General features: G+C 44.9%; 1 protein-coding gene across 2 annotated transcripts in view; it reads right to left on the reverse strand.

Moving 5' to 3' along the window:
* LOC146829570 (vascular endothelial growth factor receptor kdr-like) overlaps positions 1 to 20,229 on the reverse strand; it is a 579,398-nt gene that overhangs the window by 550,621 nt on the left and 8,548 nt on the right. The gene's annotated exons all lie outside the window — the stretch shown is intronic.

Raw genomic sequence — 20,229 nt, forward strand, 5'->3', positions numbered from 1 at the left:
GAACTCCGGCATAGACCCTCTTACCACTTCACCTCTTAATTTTCTAGTGTTCTTGTGAACGAAACGCAGTAGGTGTCACATAAGACGCATTACTTAAGTAGGCAATACCAAGGATGGGTGAGGCGCCTTGAGGCAGGGGAAGGAGGTCAGGCTCCCTTGGCCCCTAATAAAGAACAATGCGTGTGAGTTGAGCGCACACACCCGTTAGCTTCCTTGACGCCATTGTTCCCACGCTTAAGAAAAACACAGGAAGGCCGAGGGAGCACTATCTGCAAACGCAGACTGGCGCGAGCTCTGTGAAAACAGACACGCAGTCCGTGCGTTTCCTTCACGTACCGTCTTACGTCAACACGGGGGGCGCGCGCTGCCGTCCTAGTGTCAGGCACCAACCTGGGATGTCAGAGAGGGCCGCTTTTCTCTCGACGTACTTGAGTTCCACTCATCCCAATATGCAGGATACCACTTACACCGAAGTAGTGGAATTATGCAGGAGTCATTTCTCTCCGAGGTGCCGTTGTGTGTTCCAGGGCGTGAAATCTCTTGAAGGTGTGTTCAAAGCTACAGTTTGTGTATATTCACAAGCTTCAACAGGATCCATTTCCGACCTTCAAACTGTAAGAGGTTTACTCCTGTCACAGATAGGAGTAAAAAATGTCCAGTGTACGAATGGCAAGACATCAACACCCCATAATTGGAATGCGTGTTCTCTACACAGAAAAATATTTTTAAAAGTGGAACTTTTTTTTGCGGATAAGCAAAAAGGTCCCTGAATGCAGTTCAGCCAGTGTAATTGTACACAGTGTTGCAATGCACATGAACAAATAACATTGCATAAGTGCGATTGCATTTTTTTTTAAAAAATGCTATGGAGAACCTATCTCAGAACCCCTTCTCTTACAAGCCAAGCAGTTTTGGGGATTTTCCCATACCTCCCTGGGAGTAGATGTACTCCTACCCTTGAAAATACATCTCTGTTTTCAAGACAGAAACGAGTTGAGTATGTGTTTGTGAATACATTTGACGTGGTCAACAAACTTTCCTGGGAACATCCACTACCCACTCCTTGGAAGGGATTTGTTCCTGCATAACACTACACCATACCTGGCAATATTAACTATAAGTAAATTCCTGCATGAATGCAAATCCAAGTGTTGTGAATTTCAAAAGAAAATGTACATATAAGTCGAGTCTTTGCACATGTAAGTTCAACTTGCCATGCACAAATGGATTTGTGAATCAAAAAGTTTTTCAGTAGTAAGTTTGACTCATGACTAGAAACATAATTAGGGAGGATGACCAGGCCCTAGTGTGAAGAAAGCATAGTCCAACCATCTCCTCTGCCCACACCTCCTTAAAGGGCACTGCTTTCTGCCCAGTACTTCTGCTGCTGGACAGGAGCAAAACATTTAGGACCTTGTGAATGACCAAGGTGATGTCCAATCGGAATGCACGAAATGTGAAAACGACTAATAAGACATGGGACAGTCTTTCCAGGTCAATGCTTTTAATTCAATTTGTTTCATAATATTAGTGCATTAGGCACGTATGGATTCCTAACAGGTGGGAGATGCGGTGCCATCGCCTCAAAGCAGCAAGTGTTTTGGTATTCATAAACATCTTTGAATGTACTCAGTGCAGTGGTTCTCAACTTGGGGTCCACTGTGCCCTATGGGTCTATGACACCTATTAAGGAGGTCTGATATTGTTCAGAAAATGATATACTGTCGCAGAATAATAAGGTGTATATACATTAAAAAAAGCACAATTGAACATTTTAAAACATTCTGTAAATAAGAAGAAATTTGAAATCATAGGCTGAAAATGAAGTTAGTATCCCTAGCTTGATATGTGGGAGCAGCACAAGTACAGTAAATGCAATCTATTATGGCCAGTTGGTGGCATCAATTGAAGCACTAGTATGAACTCATAAAAGAATATCATGGATTAGCAGCAAAAAAGACACAGTAGTACTCTAAAGTCTAGCATATTGTCTTTTAGAAACAAATCCACATTTTAAAAGGCTCTATTTCATTAAAATTTTGATTTTTGTTTGGGAATTAAATAAAATATTTCATAGTTTGTGTCATCATCGATATATAATCCTTTCTGTGCTTTGAAGTTCAAATCGTAGAAATTGTTTAGTTTAGGGTCCCTGGAATCCAGTAATGATTCATTGGGGGTCCGCAGAAGTCAAAATGATAAGGACCCCTGACTTAGTGCACTTACCAAACACACAATCACATGGGCAGGTTTACACTGCACACAACAGGAGAAAATGCATCAATCCCTCCAGCATCCTTTCAGTGTGTGTGTGTGTGTGTAGAGAAGGTGTGAATGAAGCACTTATATTAAAGGACGGAAAAGTGCAACTGAAAAGTATGAACGTTACATAATTTCCGTAACTTTTGTAACTCTAGTTGCGCGTCATATTGCATTGAAACATCACTCAAGCTGAAACTTAGGTTTTGAAAATTTGCCATTAATCACCATTGTATGTGAATACAAAGTTATGGTTACACTTTATGCAGTGCATGTGTTGCATATGGTTCACACTTACATCTACATGAGTCCACTGCCGTAGCTAGCCCCTTGGCCACCCGTGGTCAGGTGCTGGAGAGATTTTGCCGATAGCCTCCCTGCATTTTAGAGGGCGAGGTGGGGGGATGCTGGCAATTGCCACCCCGAGACGGCAGGTAAGAGCGGGAGGAGGCTGCTGCCCCCAGAACTCGTGCCCCCTCATTCCCCCTTGCTACGCCACTGCATGAGTCTGCTAAAAGTGACTTACAATACACATCCATAATAGTAGTACATGATTTGTGCAAGGTATCTTTTTTATCACCTATTTAACTCAACCCCTTGTCTCCATCTCAGCTTGAAAGGGCTTCAAACCTGCTAGGGAGAACCTACGTGCAAGGCCATTCCTTATGATATGCTATATGCATTTGTATAGTGCCTGCTACCACTTGTATGAACCTGCAGTGCTTTTGGAATTGGGTACCCTTTGTGATGCTGGAGTACTTGTTGACTGGAGGTGCAGTGATCTATCACAATTGTATTTGGTTGCCTTTGGCATTGTTTAGAGGTGGGTCATGGGTAGAGGCTAGTGAGGTTTGATTTAGTGCATTGTTCAATTTATGGATTATGCAGTTCATTTCAATTGTGCAGCATAACTGTCTGCTATACTTGTTATGTATGTTGTGAACATTTACTGTTGTAAAGTGCTCTGACTCAGATGCTCTGTATAGACTTGTGATCATTGATGTGTACATTTACTGTTGTGAAGCACCCTGATACCTTTGGGTCTAGCTAGCGCTGTATAAAACTCTCAAATAAATTAATATTCATTAGTGGCCAGCTAGATCCTGATATGAATCCATATGGCGTGTTACATGCATGGACTTGTGTGGCCAAGGACATAGCCGTCAGTTTTGCTCTACTTCGGTGTAGGGTGGTTTATTCCTTTACTTTGGGTGACTGTTTTGTTTCAAGCCATCTTTGCGTGTTAAGTGATGACTGCATTGCAGAGCTCTGTGAGTGTGGTGTGTATATTATGGTAGTCACTTCTGTCTTAAGTCTTGAGTCGGACCTGCTAGTTTGGCGCCTAAACACAGCTGGTATCCCTCTCCAGGGGTCAATTCTTTTTTTTAAATCAACTTTCTTTTACGGTCAAAGCAAACACATGTAACAGGTGTACAACCAGTGTCGGCATTCATTAAGAGCATGAGCGCACCAGACATAGTACATAATCGTAACCCCGACAGTTCGCATGGCATAGGTAGTCTCCTGGGTATCCAGGTGTCCATGCATAACAACTAGTCCGTATTCCTGAGGTCAATTCTTTAAAGAATACTACATGACATTGCAGTAACAAGACATCAACCATCTCTCCAATCACACTTGGACTCTATCAATACCTTTGCCACTTTAAATCGCGTTGCTGTCTTTTGGCCACATTCACGCTATTCAAATACCACAAACGTGCAATTTTAAGACTCCCTTCTCTTCTCTAAGGCTTCGCCATCTTGTTATAAGGCTGCAATCTTTTTGATATTACTTGTTTCGATATATTGTTGTTGATAGGTTATCACCGGCACTGAAAATTTATAAATGTCAGGCCATGGGAGCCGCCCTCTATGGGGTGGAGCTCTGGGGTTACAAGGATGCAATGGTCCTCACTTTAGTCAAAAATAGATTCTTGCGCCAGTTGACTGGCCTACCAGCGAGTGCCCCTTTACCGCCCACTGCTGGTTAGATATAGGCATCTGGCCAATATCAGAAGGGACAGGATTGAGGCCCATTCTCTATTGGAGGAGACTCTGGGTTACCCCTGATGTCATAACATACCGCGAGGGGCTACAGGAGATTGTGAGGCCTCCTGGATCTGTCAAAATCCCATGGATCGGGTACATTAGAGATACATTGGGGAAGTTGCGTACAGGGACCCTGTGGGAAGATCTATTGACAGCTGGGTCTATATGTAGGAACGCCAATAAAGCAAATTATAGTCAGTACAAATTGGTTCTAATGCATTCCAAAGCCTCTTATGGCCCCTTGTCCGATGCCTTTTTTTTGTAGTGAAATGTGAGTTCAAGATGGAAGGGTTCCTTGATGAGATTGAACCTGCGGGAGCCGGAACCTGTATCTCCAGTTTCGTTATGGCACTCTTCCTCTGTTCTCTTTCGCCTCCGGCTGGCCCCCCCGCATGAGTGGGATAGGTGGGATTGTCCCGCCTGCTCTTTCAGTAAAGAATCTGTGGAGCATGTTTTATTTCCTGCTTATGCTCAGGGGCAGAAAAAATGAATCCTTCCAGTATGCCGAAGATTAGGGGTGAGAAAGCATGTAGAGGCCCTTCACATTTTAAGATATGACTAGGCCTGGGCCAAAATTTCCGCATTCCGCAGGTTAGCGATAATTTGTTTCTTGCTCGCGCTGTAAAATAATACATTCTCGCGTGCGCGCGATCGCCTTACCTGAATCCCCGCGTTCGCCGACAAGGTTTCCCGATCCGGTCGCGTTCTCCACGAGATGTTGGATTGTTGGTAGCCATTTGCGCTGTCTCGCGACAGTTCGCACCCGCAGCAACGTCAGGCGTCGCGCGATCACGTCTTTCTTCTCGCGATCATGCAACGCGAGACAAGTGAAAACAAGATGGCCGCGCCCGCGAGCAAACGCATGGGTAAGTTGGCGAGCCGCGACCACGCAGAAAATACCGCGAACGGGCGGGAAAAAAACTTCTGCATCTTCGTGATATTTCCGCGTGTTTGCAGAGATTTTTAACATTTTCGCGATAATTTGCGAAAGTGAATTTCGCAAATTCCGACCACCCCTAGATATGACACAAAGCAACGCATTGCCTTCGCTGTTTCTCGTTATCTTCTGGCAATGGAGAGGATCAGGTGCACGATCCTTAAATCCAACACCTGGCTTGATACATTGATGCTCTAATGTTTTTGCTCCCCCACTCCCATCAGATACCTGTGACGGTGTGGTTTAAGATTATACATGCCAAACAAACACAGTTGTGGGCAGTCATGGTCTGTGCCATAGTTGAACACCCAGGGAATGTTCAGGGTTTGTTTTGAGTCTTTGACTGTTTCTATACACACTGGCACTTTGAGCATACATGGACTAAGATTGCATTCGCACATCCTAGTGATTTTATTTATCAAGCTTATAAAATGCTTTGACAGTATAGATTTCATGATGTTGATTTATGCGTTCATGGTGTGCATTAGCACAAGTTTAATGTTTCACATTTATGAAAATGTCCTTTGCACTTTTATGGCTTGTAGTCGAAATAAAGTATTTGAACTTTGGTTCTCTGAGGCCATCACTTGGGTTTGTAGCACTTTACAAATATAAATAAGTAAATAGATAACTATTTTACAAGATATGGTGCGTTGTTGAGGTGACCAAATGCTTAGCAAATAATCTGAGTTAGGGTCGTGTTGTGATGAAGGTTCTCAATTTAAACCATTGATGCCAAGGAAATGTTATGAAACAGACTGAAACCCAAACATCACAAGTGAGACATCCACTAACCTGAAAATATTCTTTCTGAAGCTACATTGGAACAACCTTCATATATGCGCTGACAGCAGCATGCAGCATAAAAGGTAAATGTCCAGATCCTTGAAGAAAATGTCTTCTCAAAGTGACTCGTGTGAAATCTTCTGGTCTTCAGATACCCTTCACTGTGTTACTTTTGTACCGAAGAAGCACCTTTAGAAGGGCTCCGTGGTGAGGTGAAGAGAGTGCCTCGAGGACTGACCCATGGGCTGTGCACAGCAGGACGTGTAAAGAGTTCCCCATGGTACTAAAAGCAGGTCTGCTGGACTATAAAGTTTTAGTGGCTGGAAATGAGACTTAAGGACCGTGAAGAAGTGCCTTTAGAAGAGACCCATGAGATGTAAAGAAGTTGCCTGAATGACACCATATGGGCCTCGAAAGAGTGTCCTGGCCGAGGCCACTGGAACTGTATAGTTAGTGCCTGGAAGTGAGTCGCAAGAGCTGGTGAGAAAGGGACTTTAGAAGAGACCCGTGAGATGTAAAGGACGTGCCTTGAGAAGAGACCCAAGGGCTCCAAAGAAAGTGCTTGCATGACAACCAGCTGAAATGTAAAGAAAGTGCCTTAGAGAAAGTGCCCAGAATGAGGCCTCTTACAGTAGAGAGTCAGTTACTGGAAGTGAGACCCTAGGGCTGTAAATAAAGTGCCTGTATGACAACCTGCTGAAACGTAAAGAAAGTGCCTTAGAAAAGGGCCTCTTACCGTAGACAGTCAGTTCCTGGAAGTGAGCAATCAGGGCTGCAAAGAAAGTGCCTGCATGACAAACTGCTGAAATGTAAAGAAAGTGTCTTAGAGAAAGTGCCCAGAATGAGGCCTCTTACAGTAGAGAGTCAGTTACTGGAAGTGAGGCCTCAGGGTTGTAAAGAAAGTGCCTATAGAGAAGGTTCCTCGGCCCTCAGAAGAGTGCATGGAAGAGAGATACTCAAAGGTTTTAGTGAAAGTGCCCAGATCAGAGCCCCAAGGGGATGTAGAGAAAGTGTGGAGAAAGAGGAGCGTTGAGCTGTCGAAGAGGTAGTAAGTGAGGACCCCATGTGCTGTGAAGGAAGAGCTTAGAATAAATACATCCTTCTGAGCCTAGAAAAGAGCTTCTCGGGCTGCAGATGAGGAGCTTTGGAGAGGAAAGTTTAATGGGCTGCAAAGAAAGTCCCTGGAAGAGAGTCTCTGAAGTGAGCCTTATGCTGTGCAGACACAAGACCTAGAAATGATGCACTTGGGCTAGAGAGGGAATGAACTGAGGGGATGTTTGTACTGAAAACGTCTGGAGTAGACCCTCTTGTGCTGCAGAAGAAGCACTAAAGGGGGACCCTCCTGTGTCGTAGGGAAAGTACTAGCCAAGGAGCCCTAGCGGACACCAGAGGGAGACACTTGAGAGTCCCTTGGCTCTACAGAAGATCCTGGACTAGAGGCTGATGGGTTGTAGGGGAAAGTTTCATGCACTGTTGAGAAAGAGCCAAGAAGGAGAAGGTGAGCTCAGAGAAAGAATTAGAGGAAGGAAATTTTATTTATGCATATATATGTATACGTATTCCAGTCTCTCATCTCACACACCTTTCTTTACTGTCGAAAAAAGACGACGCGGACCCAAATTCGTGGTGCTTTTTTATTTTGCTTTGTGCCCCGCACCAACCGCCATATGTATACGTATAGGTATATGTATATGGACATTTATGGCACAAACCTATCTACAAAGCAGTGGAGCACTGTACAAAAATGAGCTACTTAAAAGGGAGCAATTGGACCACTGAAAAAGAAAAAAGTGGCAGATTCTGAGGCCACTTGCAACAGTGACATACCATTAGCCCCCCGCAGACCCCGAAGCCCCCACAGTGCGCCGGCCCCCAAGATCCAGAAGGCCCTATCCGGCACAGTACACGGGTGGCAGGCCCCTAACCTGAGAGCTCCTGACTGAGTGGGGGAGGAGTGGGGTTTAGGGTTGCATGTACTTTTCAGGGGGGCCCCCTCAAGTTTCGTTACTTTACTGATTTTGCAACAGTGAGAAATGTTCCTGATGCTGTGGCCGCGGCAACCGGAAACGTCCCAACTGCTGTGAGCAACTTCTCACGGTTGCGGGAACGCTTACGGCTCCTGACAACTCAGCCCTTCACACCAGTGGTAAATGTTCTTGCTGCCACTCATGGCAACTGCGCTGCCGGAAAGAGCAACTGGACCTGCTATGTTTTTTTAAAACTCTGAAAGCTCGATTAAAAAAAATTCAGGAGATTTCGAGTTGGGCACATTTGCCCAAGGTCTACCTAGGAGCCAACTGGGCTACAATACGGATGAACCCAATCGGTATCATCTCAATAGTGGGGACAAAGGATGGAGACTTGGAGGCTGGGAGTGGGGGGGTGAAGAGGCGGGTGGTAGGGCATCGACAGCTCATTTGGTTTTTAAGTTTGGCCATAAGTGTGAAGAAACGACCTCATGCAAAAGGTCGCCCCAGATTCCATTTACACAATTACAGCATGCATACCTAAAAATGCATGTATAAATAAACAAGTTATTACGAAATTCCTTGGTTTCAAAGGGTCTGCTTCTTTGCTTGATGTATTTATTTATTTTTTGGACGTGTTTTGTCCAAGACTTTCTACAAGAAAAGTAATAGGAAAACAAGTGGTCTCTGATTCATGGAATAACAACATTAATACATTTTCAAACAATAACTCATTTAAATTGATGGTCTCGATGCTATAGGGCGCGAGTCAAACATTTCATAATATTACAGTTGTTTTAAGGGTTGTTTGTCTATTTTTTTGCAATAAACATTGACAAAAATGAAATGTGATGTGATGAAAATTCCTTCAGTTGTTTATCTCTGCCAAGACTCGTTTCCAGCTTTCATTCTGTAACATGCTGTTCAGAAGGATCTGGCCGCGGGACAAATTTTCTCTGTTGCTAAAAGCTATTTTCTAGTCTCCATGAACATAACCAGATTGTAGTACACATGTGCATTTGTAACATATTTTAAGAAATTGTCTTGTTTTCACTCCACTTACTAAAATGTACAGTCAACAGAAAAGAGGATCCCACTCTGGGGCGCTGGAAATGTAACAAAGCATAAGTAGGGAGATGTTTCTTCTGATTTATGTGTGAAAGTTGTTTTCTCTTTTTTGCATATTTCAACTGTAACACTCTTTTAAAGAATCTTTGGGCTTACTAGCACCACGACTGCCAGTTTTCCATTTTGACTGATATTTAAATATGAATACAGACCGCAAAGAATGTTTCCCTGAATGTATTCATTTTTTTAAACTGAAAAATACAGAAATTAGACCTACTTTAGAGTGTCAATTTGTGCTGTTAATCGTGAAGGCCAGGTCGTTAGCTGCACAAATTGACAGATTGGAGAGTTTAAAAATGGAAAAGATTTAGTAATGAAGCTAAAATAGCTGAGTATGTGTGCTAGTGTTAAAATGCTTGCGTACATTTATTAGTTAAATAAGAGTGAAAATACACTAATTATAACTCCATTTTCTCACTGACTGCAGTGGCCATCTTTAAACGGGTTTGTTAAAGATTTGAAATTGATTCAAATATGGCCACCATGGGCATGTTACCCTCTAGGGGGGCATTTTTGACTTTATTTGTACATTTTGAACAAAGATGGCCTTAGTCGATTCATGCACATCTACCGTGTCTGTTAATGCTTTTGCAATACTTTACCAAAACCATTAATGGATGAACACACATACACAGCAGCCATCTTTGAATGGGCTTATTTGAATAATGCATACCTGTTTATTTTTGCCCGCAGTACATGTGCACCCAAGGACAGCCAACTTCAAACTGTTATAACTCAGTTTGAGATGGATGCCTGCCAATACCCTAGCAGGTAAAACCATGTTTAAGGAATGTAAAATAAAGTTGTAGAGGAGTGAGGGAGGAAAGTGGATATAAGTGGAAGGGGGAACAATGAAGGAAGTTGGGGTTAGGTGGTGGAAATATTTACCGGCAATGAGAGCGATGGGTAAGGTGAAGCAACAGCCGAGCTGGGGGAGAAACAACATGAAGAAGGAGTATGAGCTGGAGGAGTGCGTGGAGGAAACAACACGGAGAGTGATGGGTGGAGTCGCAGTGAAGGAGCACGAGGGAGAGAGTTTGAAAATACAGTCACTCCCATGGAGTTTTTAAAGAAAAATCAAAAATTGTTGTCCTGATGCAAGCAATGTCAGCAGTGGAAGGACACAAGCCAACCGATCAGAACATAGCAAGACCTAAATACCCCTGTGAGGTACAAACTCAAGAATAGGGAAGAAGGCTATGAAATTAAGAAGAGACAACTGAGACAGACAACAAAGCTATCCAATCATGAGCAAGGGCCTGACCCAAAACCCACTCTATGTATATTGGAAACAATAAGTCTGGACACAGACAACTAAAGCTGTCTTTACCAAGACCTAAAAACTACATACCATAAACCCGGGAGCCATAGGAATAACTGGCAATCATAACATTTAGTGGTGCTTTTTGGCTGCCTTCCTTTTTTGTTCATTCCAATCATTTTAAACAGACAACTGCGAAATGTTCATATAACACTTTCCAAAGTGTTGTGACTAAAGCAAGTTTGGCTAATTTATGACCACGCATTTATTTATTTAAACTAGGACCTAAATATTTTTCCTGAAACTTGAGGGGCCCTCCTGCAAAGTACATGGAGGGGCCTCACCCCGGCCCACCACCTACCACTTTGGTCCCAGACCCAGTGTACTGTGCTGAGGGGGCACCCCCACACTGCGGGGGCAGCGGGGGCTAATGTTACGCCACTGAATATAAATACTTCAATCGCACATGAAAATGAACCCCTAGAGAAGCACTGAACCAAATGGATTTATATCAGAGGCACATGTGACAATTTGATAGGAATGTACCATTTCTGCTGCCAATTTAAGGTATTATTTTTTCCCCTTAGCGGAGGAGCCGCCGCTTGCCCATCCTGTTCTGAGAATAATCATGGTGGAAAGCAGGGGAGCGGTCCTCACGGACATTTTGGGAGGGGGTCAAAGCTCTGTTACCTGGGAGACTGTGACAATCCCATGGGTGAGCAGCAGACGTGCCCAGGCTCAGATGGGGTTCGGCCTTCAAGTGCAACCGTCTATCTGTGTTTTCTTGTGGCAGTGGGAGCATTTTTCTGCTGCCGCAAAGTGTCACTGAAACTGACTAAGGTTGTTGGGGCATATCAACAAGCCGGCGATAAAAAATTATCGCCGTTTTTGCGTCCGTTTTGGACGAAAAGCGGCGATAATTTTATCGCCCTATCAGCATGGACACGCTAACGCGTGATTCCATGCTTCAGCGCCCATTTTCTTATCGCCTCGCATCGCTAATGAGATGCGAGGTAGGCGTTCCCGTGAGAAATACAGCGAAAATAATCGCTAACGAAGGATCTCAAGGGAATCGCTAACCGGCCTAGCGACATTAAAATTAGCGCTAACCGGCTTTATCGCCGGTTCCTTACGCCTGCTAAATCTTTGACTTAGCCATGTTTAACATGGAAGGTGGATCGTCATGCTGAGTCCACATCTCCCTATCACCGATTTTTTTCACTATCGCTGCTTTTTGATCCCAGGTTATTCTGCGTTATTGCACCTTATCGCCGCTATTGCCGTGATTTCTATCGCCTCAGCGATGCGCCTTGCTGATAGTGCGCTCACTGGGCGATAGAATCCGGCGATAAGCGGCGTTAATTTTGTGCACGCTAAACACGGCCAGCGATAATTATCGCTGCCCGTTGATGATATGCCCCTATGTTTTTTTAACTTTAAACTTCACGAGCTCAACACTTTTCAAAGCTCACAAAGTTTAAAGAACTTTGTGAGTTAACGGTAGGCCCGGGTGATTTTTTTCACGCGAGCGAAATGCCATGAAATTCACAAACTTTACCTTCACGAAATTTCGAGAGATTTGTAAAATTACTAGTAATTAAATATAGCTTCTAGCAGACTAGTTTGAGCCGAAACTATCTCAAGGCATCGTCAAGGTTGCATTTTCTACTTCAACCAGAATGCTGTTGGTATCTTGGGTGACTTTTGAACTTGAAGCATGGCCTTTCTTTCAAATCTCAACCGAGATACAAGCAAGAACATTTCACGAAATTTAGCCCAATTTCAGGGGGGGAAAAATCCAATTTCGCCCACCGATGTCATGGTCTTTGCAACTCCAGGCCATTCCAGAGCGGCCTTGAAGTGGCCCTCTGTTTACGCATGCAGTCTGTGCACGTCAGACGAGGCCTCCCTTGCTGGCCAATCGGATCGCTGCCTGCCTGTGCAGCGCCAACATTCCAGACAGGTTTATAATGAGCGGTCGAAATGAAACCCACATGTGACCCTGCATCTCCACGCGGATCTCCAGATGTTTAAAGACGTGCTTCGAAACCTGGCAGCGCCTTCGCCAAGAGGAATGGAAAAACCATGCCGCAGTGATCAATGAATGCGGTGTCATTCCATGTAATATTCAGTCTGGAGAGAGCAGCCTTTGAGCTGAGAGGTGCCTTTTTTTAAAAAAAACAATAGAAAAATAGTTTCGAGGACATTCTGTTTTCCTGATCCCAGTTCTGCTGTGGCCAGGGAGCCACTGATCACCCCCAGATGTGGCTGACTCACAGAGAATGGTGCACGGGTGGAGAGCATCCTTGGGTGCTGGTGTGGCTGTGAGTGCTGTTTGTAAACACTGTTGAGGCCCAGTGAACTTGTGATTGGGACCACAGGAAACCCTCACAGTGGTGAGAGGTTGGACTTGATGCCACGTGTGGTCTTTATAACCAGCCGTGCCAAATTATGTGGTCTCACCACAGAGTACATAAGACATAAATGATACAAAATAAAAAAGTTTTCCGTCCCGCACCCTCCTCCCTGCCACCCCCGGGGTAGCATTTCCTTAAGATTTAGGATACCATCTAGTAATATTGCCAATTTTTTTTTGAGTATGTGGCATACGCCAACAGGGAAAATATTATTTCACATGAAATGCCGCACATCGTCACATTCTTCATGCCCACTGCAGTATACTTGTGCTTCACTGATGCTGCTTGAGGTCATCTTTAAGCCTGGGCAGAGTTCTCTGCCGTGCAAGGTGGAGTTCCGCAAGCGTTGGAGTGCATTATGTTGCGCCGTTCACACAGATTTTTAGCACTAGGCGTTTGTCCCGCACTGTACAGTCAGCGTGAACGGCGCCACGCGCAACGCAAGAGGATGCTGATTCCTTCTGCCACTCGAGTAGATGTCCTACTCAAGTGGCAGCTTCCTGAACGCGAATGGAAGGTTTCTAAACGGGAGCGGTAGTGACCATCCGCAACCACCCAGGATGAAAAATCTCACCGGTAGGTGGCCTGGAGTAAGATTTTCATCGCTTGCGCTTGCCAACTTAACTTTGGCGAGCAAGGAAAAAACTCAGCTCTACAGAATGATTTTTCGAACTCAAACCGCTACGCAGATCGCGGTGTGGGAACAACTCTGCAAACTACGCGAGCAGAGGAGAATTTCTAGCCAAGCTCTATGTCAGATGCATCTTCGTGGTTGGTTCTTCCTCATCCTAAACACAAATCCACCACTCAAACAGAGTGAGTATCCTACCCGGCTCGCGGCGGTGCTGCAGTGGAGGTCTGTAAAACCTCTGATAGAGCACCAGCCTTCTCTAGCCCTTTGGCTGTGGTTGATATGGTGGCCAAAGTGCAGTCATAGTTCATCATGCTTTACGCAGGTGCTTCGTCTGTTCCTGGGGAGGCTGAGTAATGTGGTTGCAATCTCAGGTAGTGCCAAGACAACACAGGTGCCTCACTCCTGGGCAGCCCACCAGGGTCTGAGGAAATTATGGCCTCACCACAAAGCCTAGGAATAAAGACCCTTTCCTGGGTTGAAGTGGGATACGTTCGATACTTCCTGCCTCAGCTCTCCGCAAGTCTCTTTTTTGAGGTAGCGCTTCCTTCAGGAGTAACTCTTCAGGGGAACAATGGAGCAAGAAGGTATAAGGGGTTTTCTCAACACTATAAAGAGACCAGATCTCAAAATTATGTGCCACTCCAGTGCCAAAAAACAAAATGGATTTCTAGGTGACCACAGCTAAGTGTAGCACAAACACGCTGCACATCCTAATACATACATGTAAGTTATACACAAATATGTCATGGATACCCCAAACCGATGGAACAAAGGACTAAGTTGCAGGGGCTAGGCAGACCAATTACATAGAAACAGAACAGAGCAGCAGGGAAACCTGCGCGGTATCAGTGATGGCCGGTGCAGGTAAGAGCGGTGGGTGGGGAGTCGACAGACGCCAACGAGGTAAAATAAAATTTAAAAAAAGGAAACCACTTGCCTTGCACTCACCGCATCACTGAGTCGGCGATGCGACGAGCGCAAGGTAAGTGGTTTTCCTTTTTTTTGCCCTCGTTGTCATTTGTCGGCTCCCCCACGCTCTCACTCTCCAGTATCAGAGCCCTAGTCGATCCCTCCTTGCAATAGAGCACTCTCCTGCTCACTTGTATGAAAACCATCTCACTGCCCTATTGAAGAAATCAACACTATTTCAAAGAGTTCAACCGAGGCAGCAGAACAAGTGAAGTTGTTGTGCTGCGTTGAGTGAACAGACGAGAGCTGAACTGCACCATATCTTCAACGGAATGGTGCGGCTCTGCTCTATCATGCACTTGCGGCTGCCTAGAACCAATGCAGGTGCCCTTGCGCCATAGTGCAAGTGTCTCTGCATTGAGGTCAGATGTACCTTCCTACACAAAATCCATCCTTGGCTGTTTTTTCTCCCTTTACATGTGTGCTCCAGAACTCGGCATACATGCTAAGAGAAAGTAACGAGGAGAAATAATGCAATTTTTCCTCATTACAGCAGATTCAGGTAGGCACACCATTTTGGCACAAACCCATGTCTACAAGTCTTTGTAGATATGGGTTGCGTCACAATTCATGGATGCATGGGCATGCTTGTGCACCACCCATGGAACCTGATGCAAAGTAACCCAAGGCGCCACAGTGTGCGGGGTTGTGTTACATTTTCTTACAAAGAAATTAAATAACCATTTATGTTACTTTGTAAATATCTCAATAGACCCACAGGAATCACTAAATTATGCAGCCAGAGCAGGTGTACCTGTTAGAAATAGGACATCAGAAAGTTAGAGAAAGTTAGAGAAAGAAAGGGTTTGGTCCGAGGACTGAGATGGCTGCTCTGGATATTGTCAACACCAACTACATGATCTGAGGTCTTGAACACGGTGGATCACAGGTAGGGCTCCCAGTTTTATGCTATTTACTATTTTAACATTTCCGTCTGTATTTATCCATATTTATTTTTTGGCCACTTTATCTGTATCCATCCAGTAACTGGGAATTATTTGGCTGCGACACTTAGCACCTCCCGTGGCCCGGGCACTGGTGCGCGTGAGTTGAACTAGCCTACCGCCCATTGGTTAGAAAGTAACGAGGCAGAATTTTTTTAATAACATATTGAATTGATTTTTTTCATACATGAATAAAACACTGTCTTGAGAAATCATCGCAATACCAATCTTTACCGTTTACAGACACCACAGTATGTACAGGGGAAATAAAGTAAGATCTTAACAAAGACCACATCCCTGGATCCCCACCCCCAGCCGAAGCTGTATTCCCCCCCCACCAAATGGCCATCTGCCATCGGGCAGCTTGAGTATTGGACCTCCACTTCAAGTTGTCCCAGGTCCATGCACCTCCCATCACGAAATGAGGAATAGTATCCTGCCATAGTCGGCTCACCCTCCCCAGATTTTCGTGTGTTTTTTTTGGGCAGCACCTAGCTGCGTAGATTGGTTGCTCTAGGTCAGGATTCTCCAAAGTCGGGCCTGGAGGGCCGGATCAATGCTAGATTTTTAGCATATCCCATTTTGATACATGTAGGTATCTTTAAAATATGGCATGGATCCAGCCCTCCAGGACTAACTTTGGAGAACCCTAGTGTAGGTCTGTGCATTTGTCCAGTCCCACCATCTATTCGGTTAAAGATTTGGCTTCCACGGTCTTCCAGTTTCTGGCTATGTCTCTCTTTGCAACCACGAGTCCCAGCCATAGCAGGGCTCTTTTGTATGGAAAACTGGCAGAATGTTGATGCAGTGAGCCCCTAACAGCCTTGGGCCATGGTGCCACTGCACCTGTTGCCCCAGTAGGCGCTACACCCCCAGCCTCCCAGATGGCAGAGGATTTTAAACCCATCCTGCACAGTAAATGCCATTGGAGGCAGAACTACTGTCTAGTTCTCCAAAGGCTGACTTCAGAAGCTGAAGTTCACATGCAGAAGCCTGCAGCAGTAATTTCAGTGTGAACTTGAGAGCCCGGATGTGACTCACCTCCCCTTGGCACCGGCTCTGCAGGGATGCAGATGGCGCCGACACATTACCCTAATCCCACAGCAGCCCCCTCTATAATGGGATCTGTCATTCCTGGGTGTCTTGAAGAAGTGTTTATTTATTCAAGCAGGAAGCCCCACTGTCCATCGAACACCGCAAAGAGGGTAATCTGAGCCAGGCTGGGAACTCTGCTGTGGCCTCTAACTCCACTGAGAAGGGCAGCTCTGTCCCAATAAAGCCTTAAGAGTACCGATAGGCAGTAAGGATGCTGCCCAATTAAAGGAATAATGGCTGTATTGGGGAATGCAGATGCTGTATTGTGGCGTGTATTGAATTGTATTGTAATTGTATTTGTATATTGTTACTACCCCATAGGAGGTGTTGAGGCGCTATTCGGCAAGTAGCACGCTACTCCAGAACTCACAGGATTAGTGGTGGATTAGTATTGTTACAGTCCCAATACAATCATTGTAACTGCACTGAGGAGGGCAGATACAGTCCCATTGAAAGTACAACAATCCTCTTGAGAAGTGTAGCTACTGTCCTATTAAGGATATAACATCTTTGATAAGGATATGAATTGCTGCATGCTGCAAACATGCTGAGAGGTGCAGGTATAGCCCCATTAAAATGTTTAGCAGCTCTGCTGAGAGGTGCATAGATTTTGCAGGATTTTTAGCAAAAAAATGACATCCGGTGCAGAACTGGTGTTTTATGAAATTTAAAGTAGTTTTTTTACATTTTGCATAAGGGAAACTATGCAAGCTATGCCCTGGCTTAGTACTGTACCATAAAAGTATGCCACCTGACTGAGGAGTAGGGGTAGTATCATCCGTTAGAAATTGGGGTCCCCAGTTGGCAGTGGCTTGCACCCTGTCCAAGTAGGGACCCTTCTTTCTAGTCAGGGTAAGGGAGTTACACACACAACATAACCCCTGCTCAAACCCTTGGTAGCTTGGCACGAGCAGTCAGGCTTATCTCAGAGGCAATGTGTAAAGCATTTGTACAAAACACACACAGTAACGCAGTGAAAACACTACATATGGACACCACACCAGTTTAGAAAAATAACCAATATTTATCTAAACATAATAAGACCAAAACAACATAAATCTAACATACACAGGCAAAGATATCACTTTTAAAATGTTCAAAATAGTTCAGTTCATAGTAAACAATGGTTGTGTCACTTTTATCACAAAGTAACTGGGATGCATCAAAATAAAGAATGAAAACAGGTGCAGGGGAGGCAAGGAGCCAGAAAAATAAAGCAATGCGTCAGTTCCTTACTCCCAGGGGAGGTGATGCGTCGGTTCCTTACTGTGAGGGGAGGTGATGCGTCAAAATCCAACACGCTGTCTCAGCTCCCTACTGCTGGCAACGTCGATGAAGACTTGGCACACAGGTGTGATGCGTGGAAACTTCGGATGCGCTGGTGTCAATACGGCAGCGTCAAAAAAGGTGCTGCTTTGATTCTACCAGCCGCGAACAGGTGATGCGTCGAATCTTCAGCCTCTCAGCAAGGCTTGCATAGGAATCGGAACGGGTGTCTCGGACTTTGGAGACATGGTGCTCTGAGCTCGAGCTGCAGCAATCTTGGAGCCGCACAAGAGGCACAGTGTTGATTCTTCTGCCGCACTGCGGCAATGCATTGGTTTTACAACCATACGGCAAGCTTGCGGCGGGAAAACTGTCACTGACAACCGATACGTGGATTTTCTTTTCTTGAAGCAGAAGCCACCTCTAAGGGCCCAGAACTGGAATTGGTACCACTTGGAGGTCAGACCTCCCAGCAGAGGAGTTCAGGGGCTGCAGGTGCAGTCCTTGATGTCCCTGAGAGTTTTTAACATGATGCAAGCACACACAAGCCTTTGGAGAACCTTGGCAAGCAGGATGATGAAAACAGAGTCCAGTCCTTTCACTTTCCAAGACAGAAGCAGCAAGCAGTAGACCAGCACAACACAGCAACAAGCAGAGAGGCAGTTCCCCTCCTACAGCTTCTCCAGCTCCTCTTCTTGGCAGAATCTCCTCTTAGTCCAGAAGAGTGCTACAAATGTGGGGTTATAGTTCCAGTACTTATACAAGTTTCTGCCTTTAAAGTAGGCAAAGTTCAAAGGATGGTCTTTGTAGTGCACAAGGCCCTGCCTAACCCTGACCTGGCTCCAGACACACTATAAGGGGGGGCAGCTTTCTGTGAGGACAGGCACAGCCCTGTTCATTTGTCAGTGACAACTCCTCCCGCCACTCTAGCTCAAGAAGACCCATCTGCTTGGTGATGGGCAATCAGGATATGCAAGCCACATCTCACCTCCCTTTGTGTGACTGTCTAGAGGGAATGCACAACCAGTCCAACTGTCAACCTAAACCAGGTGTTGATTCCACAGGCAAGCAGAGGCATAAGATGGTAAAGCAAGAAAATGCCCACTTTCTAAATGTGGCAATTTCAAACGTGCAATTTAAAAACCAACTTCACTAAAAGATGTCTTTTTAAATTGTTGAGGGATTCCAAACTCCAAATCGCTATCTCTTTCCAATTGAACGTTATACTTGTAAGATGTTACAAGGCAGCTCCAATGATGACCTATGGGAGAGATAGTCCTTGAAATAGGGAAAAACGAAATTGGCAGTATATCACTATCAGGATATATACAACACCAACACATGTCCTACCTTTCACATACACTGCACCCTGCCCATGGGGCTACCTTGGGCCTACCTTAGGGGTGCCTTACGTGTAGTAAAAGGGAATCTTTGGGCCTGTCAAGTGCATGCACTTGCTAAGTCAACATGGCAGTTTAAAACTGCACTCACAGACACTGCAGTAGCAGGCCTCAGACATGTTTACAGGGCTACTCATGTGGGTGCCACAATCAGTGCTGCAGGCGCACGAGTAGCATTTGAATTTCAGGCACTGGGCACACACAGTGCACTTTACTAGTGACTCACCAGTAAATCAAATATACCTATAATGGATCACCAATCATTATCGCAATTTACGTGGGGAACACTTACACTTCAGCATTGTTTAGCAGTGGTTGAGTGCCCAGAGTCCTAAAGCCAACAAAAACAGGTCTGAAGAAATAGGAGGAAGAAGGCAAAATGTATGGGGATAACACTACCGAAAGGGCTAGGCCTAACATCATCTTACAAGAAAGGCAGTCCAGCTGAAAAAGGCAGGTGCTGTCCCTTTAAAAGTTCAGCAGCCTTGATTGGAGAAGAGAGGGTGTCCAGTTGTAGCCATAGCAGCCCTTCTGAAAGCATAGCAGTATTCCACTTAAAGCACATCCACTCACCTGTGCAAAGAAGTACTGGCACTGTGACATTAAAAGGGGTCTTGTGGCTCAGTGGACTAATGCATCTACTGCAGGGATCTGTGTTTGATACCATGGTCACAGGTTCATATAACAGCAGGTTCACTCAGACTTTCATCCATACGTTAATAAAGTGAGTATCGTTGATTTGAGTGGCATTAAACAACTGCTATGCAGCTCTAACATATCCACGGGTAAATGTATGTATTTTACACATTATGTCAAAAGTGTATTAACCCGGCTGTGAACCATAGTTACCATCAGAGTAAAAATGTATTGGTCCTGCTGAGCAGTTCAGGTTTGTCTAGTTGGACATAGGGAGATCCTGCCCAGATTTAGCATTACAGTGCAGGTAAAATTATATAAAGTACAAGTAAAAGAGAACTGAATTAAAGCTGCAACCAGTCAGTGTGCCCAATAGACAAAGCCAATAATCTGTTCTTTTGAACAGAGAACCCTCACCCTCAAATTGTGGCATGCTTCACCATAGAGTTCTATCCACAACCAGGATAATATTATTTAGC

Source organism: Triturus cristatus, chromosome 5_2 (assembly GCF_964204655.1).
Source record: "Triturus cristatus chromosome 5_2, aTriCri1.1, whole genome shotgun sequence".
Lineage (NCBI taxonomy): Eukaryota > Metazoa > Chordata > Amphibia > Caudata > Salamandridae > Triturus > Triturus cristatus.